Genomic DNA, 12,371 nt, shown 5'->3' with positions numbered 1-12,371 from the left:
GCCTGCCGCCACCACCAACACTAGCACCACAGCCGCTTCACTTGATCTGTCAGAGGAGTTATTTGCACATCAGTTGGAAGAAATGAGTGATGCGCAACCATTATTGCCAGAGGATGTAGATAACAGGGATATGTCTCAGTCAGGCAGCATTACACACATGGACATACGGTGTGATGATGATGATGTCATCAGTGAGGACAAGGAACGGGACATGGCTAGCTTGGTATCCAACCTTGTGCAAATGGGGAGTTTGCGGTTGTGCAAATGGACTGTTTGCGGTTGTTTGCAGTGTGTTAAACGGGGAGTTTGGTCTGTCACTGTGAAGTGGGCATAACCCTTACACTACCTGATCGATACAACATCATACCTGATGTTTTAAAGCACGTTATTCCAAACAATTTATGAATGTTAGGTGATTTATGCAGTTTATGGATTAAAACCAGACTCTGCATCAACTATGTAATTTTCCATGGGAGTTTTGCCATGGACCCCCCTCCGGCATGCCACAGTCCAGGTGTTAGTCCCCTTGAAACAACTTTTCCATCACTATTGTGGCCAGAAAGAGTCCCTGTGGGTTTTAAAATTCGCCTGCCTATTGAAGTCTATGGCGTCTCGCCCGGTTCGCCCATTCGCGAACATTTGCGGAAATTCGCGTTCGTCGTTCGTGAACGGAAAATTTTATGTTCGCGACATCTCTAATGAACAACTTTGTTACGGCAATTTTTGTTATCTAATACACCAAAACCATTAGGAGGGTAGTAATTGTAGCAGGTATGTAGTAGATAAGGTTTTAGTTTCCTATTGCTTGTAAGGTTGTTTATTTTAACTAATAAAATAATAAATTAATATATTTATTGTATGTATTTCTTGGTTAAAGTAAAAGTGCGTGTATACAAATACAGTGACGGAGAGTACTAATTTAGAAATACTTAAGGTAGATGTAAGCTAGAAGTGGGTAAAATAGTTTGTGATCATTCAATTTAAGATGTAAATGATATCTATTTACACACACACACACACACACACATACTCATATTATGCTCCAGTCTGGGGTCATATTCTTTGGCATACACTGGGCATAAGTACCCAAGAGTACCAAGAGTTGTGGAAGTTACTCCCCTGAGAGGTACCTACAGTCGTGACTGTAATTTTCGGTGTACTTGGACCTGCCCTTTTCCCAGGTATCTTTGTTGTAGCCTGTCCTAATATTTTGTTAATTAAACTACTTATGAATCAGGCATCTGGGCTGTTTGTTTTAATATAAAGCTTGTGGGGCTTGTTGAGATAACAATCTCCATATCACAGTTGTGGATATAATATCCCTTGATTCCTCATGGTCATCACAGGATCTGCAGGATGTAACAACAGACCTTTTTTGATGGCTTTCACCACCAACAAAAGAACGGCTCCCTAGATATACATAGTGTATCTGTATTTTCTTTAATATACAATACCAGAATAACTCCAGCATGCTACTTCCGTTGTTTAAGCAACTACACAATCCTCCCTGTGGAACATACTATTGTACCCAGTTTTGAAGAATTGTAGTTTTTGTTTTTTTTGAGACTTGAACTTTTGAACATGTTAATATTTGGACATACAATGTTTGGAGCAATCTGCACTATCCTTGTGGGAATTGAAACTGTTCCCTTGCTGATGGTTACCTGATTGTCCACCTTGTAAATACTATTCTTTCTGTTCACTGCCTTTAGAAAGCTTCATGACCTACAGAAATATTAACTATACATTATCAGGCTTTTGCAGACTGTGTTTCTTTGACAATGTGTATTCTTATCTGGTGAAAAGGTGTAGGTAGCTATGTTATTTCTCGATTTTTCTTTTTTCTCCATTTAGTAAAGAGTTTTCTTTTGAAGGTTCCCTTTGTAAGAAAGAAGATGAACTCCAGAAAAGGTTTATAATGGAAAATTGAACAGAGCCACTGTAAAATAATTGTATATCAGACAAAAGATAGAAATAGTGAAATATCTGTGATGAAATATAGGAAGAAGGTTAACAGTTTTCAGGATTTTCACTGTCTGAAATACATATTTTCAAATACGATTCCATCTCTCAAACATCTCATCTTAATCATTATTTAAGAAAGTACAATCTCCAGTCGATTTCATCATTATTGAATGCTGTCAAGAAAATATTGAAATACAGTTGGCGTTCCGTGTGAAAATGACCTTGAATCATAGGAAATAATTATCAAGTTCCGCCTTGTTCTAGACTCGAATTGGAATTTGATTTATTTTTTCTTTATTGTTAATAGGAATAGTTAGAAAAAAAAATATTGTGGGACCTAGTTCTCCAGGATCAACAAACCAAAAATTAAAATCCCCATCACCTTGCTTCATTTTCCTCTCTGAATTTAATATAGATGCGTTAAACACGATCAATACCATGTTTCAAAACACTAATTCAACGGCTCTAGAGCTCTGTTTTCTTAGAAGTGTGAGTATAGTACATAGTAGAATGAAACCTAGATAGAAACTGTTTAGTGGAGGGATAGGATACTCTATGAAGTGAAACGATTATTGTCTTTTTGCATGTGAAGCTAGGATAATGGGTAAACCAAACCTAAATGCCACCATTCTGGGGCAAGCCCAGAGAATTCTAAGGAGTGATCACAGCACAGAACACATTATTATCAGAATGAAATTAATTTCTACCTAACTCCATGCTAATTCTTCTGGGAGATACGAGGCAATCTGGCATCTTGTTAATGAGTGCATTGTGAAGCTGGAGTTATCAATGCCATAAAAGTATTTATCATAATAAAACTAAGAAGCTAACAGTTATTCATAGTGATTTTAATAGCAGAAAGACTGAGAGTTTTCCCATCTGGCTTGATATTTTAATGATTTGCCATGTACAATGTCTTGTAATGGTGTTTAGTCCACTTAAAAAATTATCATTTTTTTTTTTCTTGAGTACATTTTAAAAACACAATGATGTGTTTCTGATTTGATATTTAAAAGACAAAGAAAATATTCAATATGCTATTTATAAAAGTATTTCAACTTCCCCATATAAATATTTATTCTAACCACCTTTTACTGTATTAATGGCTTTAAATCTTCAGGGTCAATATCTATCAACTTTGCACACTAGCTGTCTATTATCTCTGGTAGAGTGCCACCAGGTGGTTCAGACTGCTTAAATGGTCTTGTGAACTGCATTTTTGCACCTTTTACACACCTTAAATCCCTTTTTACCCCACACCATGCTCAAAGTCCAACCCTAAACCCTAACATGTTCTATAAATTATATTGTGACACCTAATCTTTGAGTGAATTCAGAGCATTAAATAAGCCTAAATTTAGAAACCTTACACCATGCACCAATCGCAATATCCCCAGTCTGTGCTGTATAATTATCTCCATATAGGGTGCATTAACCTGCTACTAATTACCGTATATACTCGAGTATAAGACGAGTTTTTCAGCACATTTTTTGTGCTGAAAAACCCCAACACGTCTTATACTCGAGTCACTGTCTGTATTATGGCAATTTACATTGCCATAATACAGACAGGGGGCTGGCAGCGAGCGCTTACCTCTCCTGCAGCTCCTGTCATCTCCCTTCTCCTCCGCGCCGGTCCGTTCAGCACCTCTGTTAGCTCCCAGTGTAAGTCTCGCGAGAGCCGCGGGGTCATAGCACGGCCGCGAGACTTACACTGTGAGCTGACAGGGGAGCTGACCGGACCGGCGCGGAGGAGAAGGGAGCTGACAGGAGCTGCAGGAGATGTAAGTGCTCCCTGCCAGCCCCCCTCTTCCCCCCCACTGAACTACCAATACCACTGGACCACCAGGGAGTGAGAGTCCCCCTCCCTGGCCAGCTAGTAAGCAGGGAGGGGGGACGAAAAAATTAATATATATATAAATAATAATAAAATAATAAAAAAATAATAAAATAAAAAACATAATAAAATAAAAAATAATAATAATAAAAAAATATTAATGAAACAAAAAAACATTATTAAAATAATAATTAAAAAATAACCCCCCACCAAGGCTCTGCATCACACTCTGCATCACACACACACACTGCACTCATACACACACACTGCATTCTCATACACACACTGCATTCATTATATACACACACTGTAAATAAATATTCAATTAATATAATTTTTTTAGGATCGAATTTTATTTAGAAATTTACCAGTAGCTGCTGCATTTCCCACCCTAGTCTTATACTCGAGTCAATAAGTTTTCCCAGTTTTTGGGGGTAAAATTAGGGGCCTCGGCTTATATTCGGGTCGGCTTATACTCGAGTATATACGGTATGTAACTGGAGCTATTATTCTCTCTCAGTATTCCAAGAGACTCCTGGCTAACAGTGAAATGCTGCCAAAATTTGACTTGGGTCTTTTCAGGATGCCACTTGGGGCTCCAGCCCCTGTCAGCTGTCCTAGCAATGACCATGAGTACCACTTATTGTCAGTAGAATTGAAAGCAGGACTATGTAGGATATTTATGATTCTGTTTTTTGATCATTCCATATTTGCTTTTGAATGTGCTAAATGGAGAACTTTCTCCAATAAAAGCATCTCCTATAGTGTTGCTGTATATTTTGCTCCATTCATTCTTCCTTTAATTCTCATTCTATTTGCAAGTCCTGCTAATGAAAAGTACCCCCCAGCAAGATGCTGTCACCACCCTACTTCAAGGATGATGTTTATTGTTGTATGGGTATTGTTTTGGTTGCGTCACACGTAGCAGTTTCAATTGTGACCATAAAGCTTTATCTTGAACTCAGCTGACCACAAAACCTTTTCCAATAGTTGAGTGAGTATTATGCTCTTTAGCAAACACCAATGTGCTTTCATATGGCTGGTTTTGGACAATTGTTTCTCTCTTGCTATCTCTCATATAGTTCAGTTAGATGTCAAGCTTATGAAATTGTTGATTTGCACACATTTCTCCCGTCTCAGCCACTGACCTTTAAAATGGTTAATGACCACTTCTTGGCTTCCTTCACAAGACTCCTGTTTCCTGGGTTGCTGAATTTTCTAGGCAGTATCCCGGGGGTGTATGGTAGTATACAATTCCAGACCATTGGTCTAATGGGGCTAAATATGATTTCCAAAACGGTTGATATTACTTTGTACCCTTTTGCCAAATGATGTATTTTCAATATTACATGTTTCACTTTTGTAGATCACTTGTTCTTCAGAACCTTTATATCTACAGTCTGTTCAACTGATTATTATCCAGAATGGGACATTTTATTTAGAGCAAAATGTTTGTTACTTTAAAGGGACACTATAGTCACCTGAACAACTTTAGCTTAATGAAGCAGTGTTTGTGAATAGAACATGCCCCTCCAGCCTCACTGCTAAATTTTCTGCCATTTAGGCGTTAAATAACTTTGTTTATAAACCCTAGTCACACCTTCCTGCATGTGACTGGCACAGTCTTCCTAAACACTTCCTGTAAAGAGTCATCTACAGTTTATCCTTCCTTTATTGCAAGTTCTGTTCAATTTCTATTGTCTTATCCTTTGCTATGTTAATAGCTTGCTAGACCCTGCAAGAGTCTCCTGCATGTGATTAAAGTTCAATTTACAGAGAAAGAGATCCAATTGTTTAAGGTAAATTACATCTGATTGAAAGTGAAACCAGTTTTTTTTCATGCAGGCTGTGTCAATCAGAACCAGGGGAGGTGTGACAAGGGCTGCATAAACAGAAACAAAGTGATTTAACTCCTAAATGGCAGTGAATTGAGCAGTGAAACATGAGAGACACCTGATAGTCACCTAAACTGATAGTCACCTAAAGTTGTTTAGGTGACTATAGTATCTTTAAGGTCTGACAGGTAGAGTCCATTGGTTAGATATTTATATTGCCATTAGGTCATTTTTCACGTGTGCAATCATAGAGATTCTTGAGCAGAGACGTTGAACATTTTTCGCAAATTGCGTAACTTAGGCTTCTATTCCAGACAGAGCATAAATTCAGTATAAAGAATAGTTTTCAATGAACTGTGAGAATTGATGAAAAGACTCAATACTTTTTCAAGGCATTGTATATACTAAAGATATTCACTACAAATGGTTCATGCAGTAACTGTGGAATGAATACACACTACTCAACATATACTCACCTTAGGCACACAAGTATTCCTCTGATATTCAGTTTAAAATGTATATTAGGCCTATCTACTCTGTATTGTAAGCAATATCACATGTAATAAATGTGGAACTTGCGAGAAAACACAATATCAGCGTTACAGTGTGTATTCTGAAAAAAAAAAAAAATCGGGAGTAAAATATTTTTAAAATCACAATTGTCTTGTGATAGATTTTTGATCTGGTCACTTCCTGGAATATTGGCTTCTCTGCTACAAACCGGCCACTCTCGTGTCTTCTTTCTCATGTTCACATCAAATGCAGCTGATATTGTGTTGCCGTTTTCCTGTAATAAAACCCTTTTTTTTTTTTTTTTTTTTTTATATAACTGGAATTTTATGAACCATAGTAATGGGATGAGATTACACCAAAACACTTAAAATGCTACCTGATATATTGTCATCCTTAACGAGTTTGGCTCCTTTTCCTTTATTCTTAATTTTCTTCTTGACCCCTTTCTCTGTAGCATACTCTTGGACATCTGCTCACTACTATTTCTATAGAGGGCCGACTTATTTTAGCAAGCCTCTTCCCTAGGTTATAACTAGTTTTACTCTGCTGACACTACATCTCCTGGAGTTTACATTGTGATTCCCTTGGTAAGGTCATGAAAGAACTGCCCCTAATGTTTCTGTCCTGCACAAATTCCACTCTTTTTTTTTTTTTTTTTTTTAAGATCATGATTCTCAATGCTTAAGTTTAGTTATAGGTGTATGTGGCTTATCTGTAATACAACTAGATGTGTGTGGAATTCAGTGTCACTGCTTACATAAAAAAGCACATCTTTTGTCATAGAGAATATTGGATGGAACAGAATTTATCAGAACTATACCTACCAACATGTTTTAAATGGACAAATAGGGTCACTTTAATTTGAAGTGTGTGAGTGGAAGTGTGGACAAGGGTTAGGCTTTTCTTGAGAATTTTTGGTGATTTATTAATAACAATGTATGTAACCAAAATGCAATTATCATTTACACAGACTGATTTCTAAAAACGTTGATTGTAGTTTAAAGACACATTACTGTGAGTATTATTGCTGTGGAGCTCTGTTATACACCGAGACACACCAACACTATGGAACTCCTTGAAAAGAGGGACATTGGTAAATAAACAAGTAACATAGGGATTTGGTCCAAGGATAGGGACTCTCCCTCCTAAATAGGGACACTTGGGTGGTATGCAGAAACATTACGGTAGCAGTACTGCTATCTGTAGTACATATAAAACTACAATTCCATCATATAAATAAACATTAAAATAAAGTAAGTTAAATAACAACATATGAAACAAATACAGAATTGAACCGATACAGTAAAATGATTTAAATGATTTAGAGGTATAAGGATGCAAATTTAATAAACATTAACCAACTTGGAGATGATCTTAAAAAGTATACTGTACATACAATGCTGCACTATTTTTTATATGTTTCTGCATCATCATCTCTAAAGTATTTAGTATTGTATGTCCATGTCTTTTTCTGATGAACAACAGATTTCTTTACAAATTGAAATAGAATGACAGATTGGGCCAAAGGCATAAACCTAGCCAGTGCATGAAGTGCGCTGATGTGTTATAATGGCGACGGAAACAGATGCTCTCTTTGTGTGATTCTCTACACACTGAATTTGGTTATTTATTTTACATTGTACGTGGAAAAATCCAGTTAGCTGATTCTCAACTGCAAAACAAACAAAGGACTTAACTTGAAAGGAGAGAAATGTAAAATATATAACTAGCTGACACAAAATGAATCTTTAATTCTCTACTTCCAAAAAAGCATTAGGGAAATCAACATGGGAAACATGGTGTGTAAATTACTCTCTGGGGAATGGTGTGCATTTTTTAATTTTAATTGTTTATATATATCTTGACTAGACACATATAAACATATAGTTAACTATTTGAATTCTGGGAAGTTATCATGCAAAATTGCATGTATTCATAAAAATCCAAAAATAATAGATCATTTATGCAATTTTCAGTTTTGTTGTTGTTTTTTTGTTTGTTTATTTCTTATCTGTTTGTTTTTTTACTTGAATGAAAATTTGGCCTGTTTTTCATATAGATCACATGCTATATTCAGAACACGTTATAGGTCACAAATGATAACCTCTAGAATGTAAGCTCATTGAGCAGGACCTTCCACCTCTCTGTTCCTGTACGTCTAGTTATCTGGTTACAATTACATGTCTGTTAGTTCACCCATTGTGCAGCACTACGGAATCTGATGGCGCTATATAGATAATAAAATAATAATAATAGCAATAATAATAATAATAATAAATACTGCCCTTATATATATTTATATAGCATTACCTCCATAATTAAATGGTTGATTTATTTATTGTTCCGCTTATTATCGAAAACTCCTAATATGGTCAATGAGATTCAGGCTGTGACTGCTAAGAGTTAAAATACATATTTGATGGAATAGGAGGCAACTACTTGATATACAGCTTATTAGGCAAGTGGTTACCTTCTATTACATGTGAAATATTGCATGTGAAATATAACTACAATCAACCTCATCTAGTGACTGACTGTGCCCAACAAGACATTTAGTCTACAAATGTTTTAAATAGCAAGTCACTATTTTAATGGACATAGAATGATCAGCCACAATATTAAAACCACGTACCTAATATCGTGTAGGTCCCCCTTGTACTGCCAAAACTGCGCTGATGCATCAAAGTGTGGACTCCACAAGTCCTCTGAACATGCCCTGTAGTGTATGACACCAAGACATCAGCAGCAGATCCTTTAAGGTCTGCAAGTTGTGTCGTAGGGCTTCCATGGATCAGATTGTTGTTTTTAGCACATCCTACAGATGCCCAATCAGATTGAGATCTAGGGAATTTGGAGGCCAAGAGAAGACCTTGAATTTTGCACTGTGGCAGGGTACATTGTCCTGCTTAAAGAAGCCAAAGCCATTAAGGAGCACCATTGATTATTTGAGCTTCGTATTGCTTAAACAACAATATGAACAATGAGAGATGGTCTTCTTGTACTTTTTGGGGTACAATCATTCAGTTCTCCATTTAAATATGTTTAATGTAACCATGATGTACAACATAGTTCTTTTTTTTCAGAGATATTAATAGACTTTAAAACTATACTTCATTAAAACTGACATGCCAGCAATAAAATATGAAACCGATTATCACACAACATATTTTATTCTTACAGTGACGCAACCCGTAACGAGCTTGGAAACTATACGTTAAGATGGTTGTGACACTGGAATTCCAGTCCGCAAGCTTCTTTTGAAGAACAGAAGTTGCTTCCAATTGTTTACATCAAAGTAAGAAATACATTTTTCTAAAAGTTTTCTGTTATATGTTATAATGCCTAATGTTGTCTTGCTGCTGTAATTATTGGTTGTTTTTCATTGTTTATTTATACAACTGAAACAGGGTATTTACACTCACAATTCTGCAAATCATTAGTGTATTTTATGTATATTGCAGTCTATCTGATGCAGAAGTAGTTTCAGATTCCTATTGAGGTTTGTTCTTATAATATTTTAATTACTATGCATCAGCTCAGAAAAACTGCAATGTTTACATTGCAGGTTAAGACTGCCTCTATATGCTATCTACTAGACAGCCTCTAGAGGCACTTCCTGCAATTTCAAGGAGTTTAACTCTGGAAAACGTGAGGACATTTTCTATAGGCAATGCCTATTGCATGCGTTGTGCTGACGATGGGGGAGGTGAAGATGGAGCCAGCGCAGAGGGACTTTGGTGCTGGAATCAGGTGTTAAAAGGATTTTTAACCCTTTAATTGCCATGTTGGCAAGGGAGGTGGGCAAAGGTATACTATAGTGTTAGAAATACAGTGTTGTATTTTTAATACAATAGTGTTCCTTTAACTCACTCACATGAATTAGAGCTTATGTGCTAGCTCTCACATTGCTCACAACTACTCCTCTTGGTGTTAAGAATGCAAATATTGTTCAATAGAAATCTTCAATATATTTTAAGAAACTTGAGAAAATGCTCTCATAGCATTATACCATTCCCCATACAGCAATTAAAAAAGCTAAAACAGTAAACTCACATGAAATGTAGCCCTTATATTTGACCCTATGCACTCATAGTGTGTGCTAGTCCACACAAACTATTCCAGCACAGGAAAAAGTAGACTTAGGGTATTAAACCCAATTAGCTTTATTCAGATACAATCCAACTATGTTTCACCTTACAAACAAAGGTTTCTTCAGTCTGCCAAAACAATTATAATTGCAAGTACTGAAACATTGACGATGTATATATGCACTCATACTCTACAATAAAAGCAGTTATTCAGCATCTTTAATCAAGTCCCGCAAATGTGCTCTTTTTTTTCAGCTTTAGATATATAATATAAAAGTATAAGGTATAAGGTATACAACTGCAGTTCTAAGTATGTAGTAGGGAAATCAATTCTAAAAGCTAAAATCATTTGCTTTTTATAGTACTTTTTATAGTACTCCAGTCTAGTAGTCCATTCTGAATACTAAAATAGCTGGCTTTCACAAAATATATAATTAGATTGTATTCCCCCAAAATTAATGAGGCACAAACTGAAAGTATGAATTATATTTTTGAGACATTTATCCTTGATGAATTTCACATTTTAGGTTACGGTACACATTTAGGAATTGTAAATATTCGAAACCATAAAAAAGGCAATTGATGGATCTCATATAAGGTTAATAAAGCTGATCTGTTTTTGTTTGCCTCAAGTTGTATTTCTGTTTCTGTCAATATATTGTGTGTGGGTTTAACTAATTTTATGGACATGCTCTTAAGTTGTTTATTGTAAGAATTGTTATAGCTAGGAAATATCAGGTATTTTTGCAATCGGCAAAGCACAAACAGAGAAACATGCTGCAAATCAAATAAGCAGTCTCTCACAAGAAATATGATAAAAAAGAAAAGAAAAAAAGAATCAGTAAAGTAATTCTAAATCAGTGAATCAAAGTTGTTGCAAGTGGCATTGGCAGGACTAGGCACAACATTTACCTGACTAACTCGCCAGTCTCACACTACGATCATTGACAAGGCTATATCCCACTCCTACACAGTCACAACAATGGTAAAACATAATCACTTCTGGACTGTCTCCCTGACTGTCTTATTAGCAGTAGAAAGAGGAAAGTGCTCATGCCATTGTACAGAACACTGGTGAGACCTCACTTGGAGTATTGTATGCAGTGCTGGAGACCGTATCTCCAGAAGGATATTGATACCTTAGAGAGAGTTCAGAGAAGGGATACTAAACTAGTTCATGGATTACAGGATAAAACGTACAAGAAAAGGTTAAAGGAACTTAACATGTATAGCTTGGAGGAAAGACGAGAAAGGGGGATATGATAAAAACATTTAAATACATAAAGGGAATCAACACAGTAAAGGAGGAGACTATATTTAAAAGAAGAAAATCTACCACAACAAGAGGGCATAGTCTTAAATTAGAGGGGCAAAGGTTTAAAAATAATATCAGGAAGGATTACTTTACTGAGAGGGTAGTGGATGCATGGAATAGCCTTCCAGCTGAAGTGGTAGAGGTTAACACATGAAATGAGTTTAATCCTGTGTGGGATAGGCATAAGGCTATCCTAGCTATAAGATAAGGCTGGGGACTAATGAAAGTATTTAGAAAATTGGGCAGACTAAAGGGGCTAAATAGTTCTTATTCGTCGCCACATAGGATCAAAATAGATAAACTAGAAACATTCTCTAAGTCAGTTACATTTTCAGTTCAGCTACTCCGCCCTTTAATTTGAAATTCACTTCTTATTCACAAAAAAAGTTTTGGGGGAGAATCTTGCTTGAAAATATATAGATTTTTTTTACTGCTCCACCTTTTTATTTCTAATGGACAACTCTTTTTTTCTCCACACCTCTTTATTGGTCAAGAGATACGACCCACATAATTGGGCAGAACTCTTGTCCATCATGGCAAACTAAACTGCTTATTTACCCACCAAAAAAAAAAAATCTACTCATCTACTTTTTCTTCATCCCCCCCTTTTCTGTTTTCTGACACCATAGACAGAACTCAAGGAAAAAAAAACAAAATAAGTAAAAGGATCATCCACTACTTGTTTTAATTGTTTCGTGGCAGAACCACGTGGTGTTTTGGAGTGTTGTGGAATTCAGATAAATAACCAATCAATCAACATTTGGATAAATTAAGATTTATTTGAAAACTAATGCAATACTTGAAACCAGTTATTTTCA

General features: G+C 36.0%; 1 protein-coding gene across 2 annotated transcripts in view; it reads left to right on the top strand.

Annotated features, from left to right (window-relative positions):
• Window positions 1-12,371, top strand: part of SYT1 (synaptotagmin 1) — a 597,051-nt gene that overhangs the window by 80,705 nt on the left and 503,975 nt on the right. For both annotated transcript variants that reach the window (XM_063446974.1, XM_063446973.1), the window contains exon 2: window positions 9,331-9,445. The gene's annotated coding sequence lies outside the window, so the exon portion shown is untranslated. The remainder of the gene's footprint in view (window positions 1-9,330; window positions 9,446-12,371) is intronic.

Source organism: Pelobates fuscus, chromosome 3 (genome assembly GCF_036172605.1).
Source record: "Pelobates fuscus isolate aPelFus1 chromosome 3, aPelFus1.pri, whole genome shotgun sequence".
NCBI lineage: Eukaryota > Metazoa > Chordata > Amphibia > Anura > Pelobatidae > Pelobates > Pelobates fuscus.
Note: the sequence above shows the minus strand (reverse complement) of the source record. Positions and strands in the feature narration are given on the sequence as shown.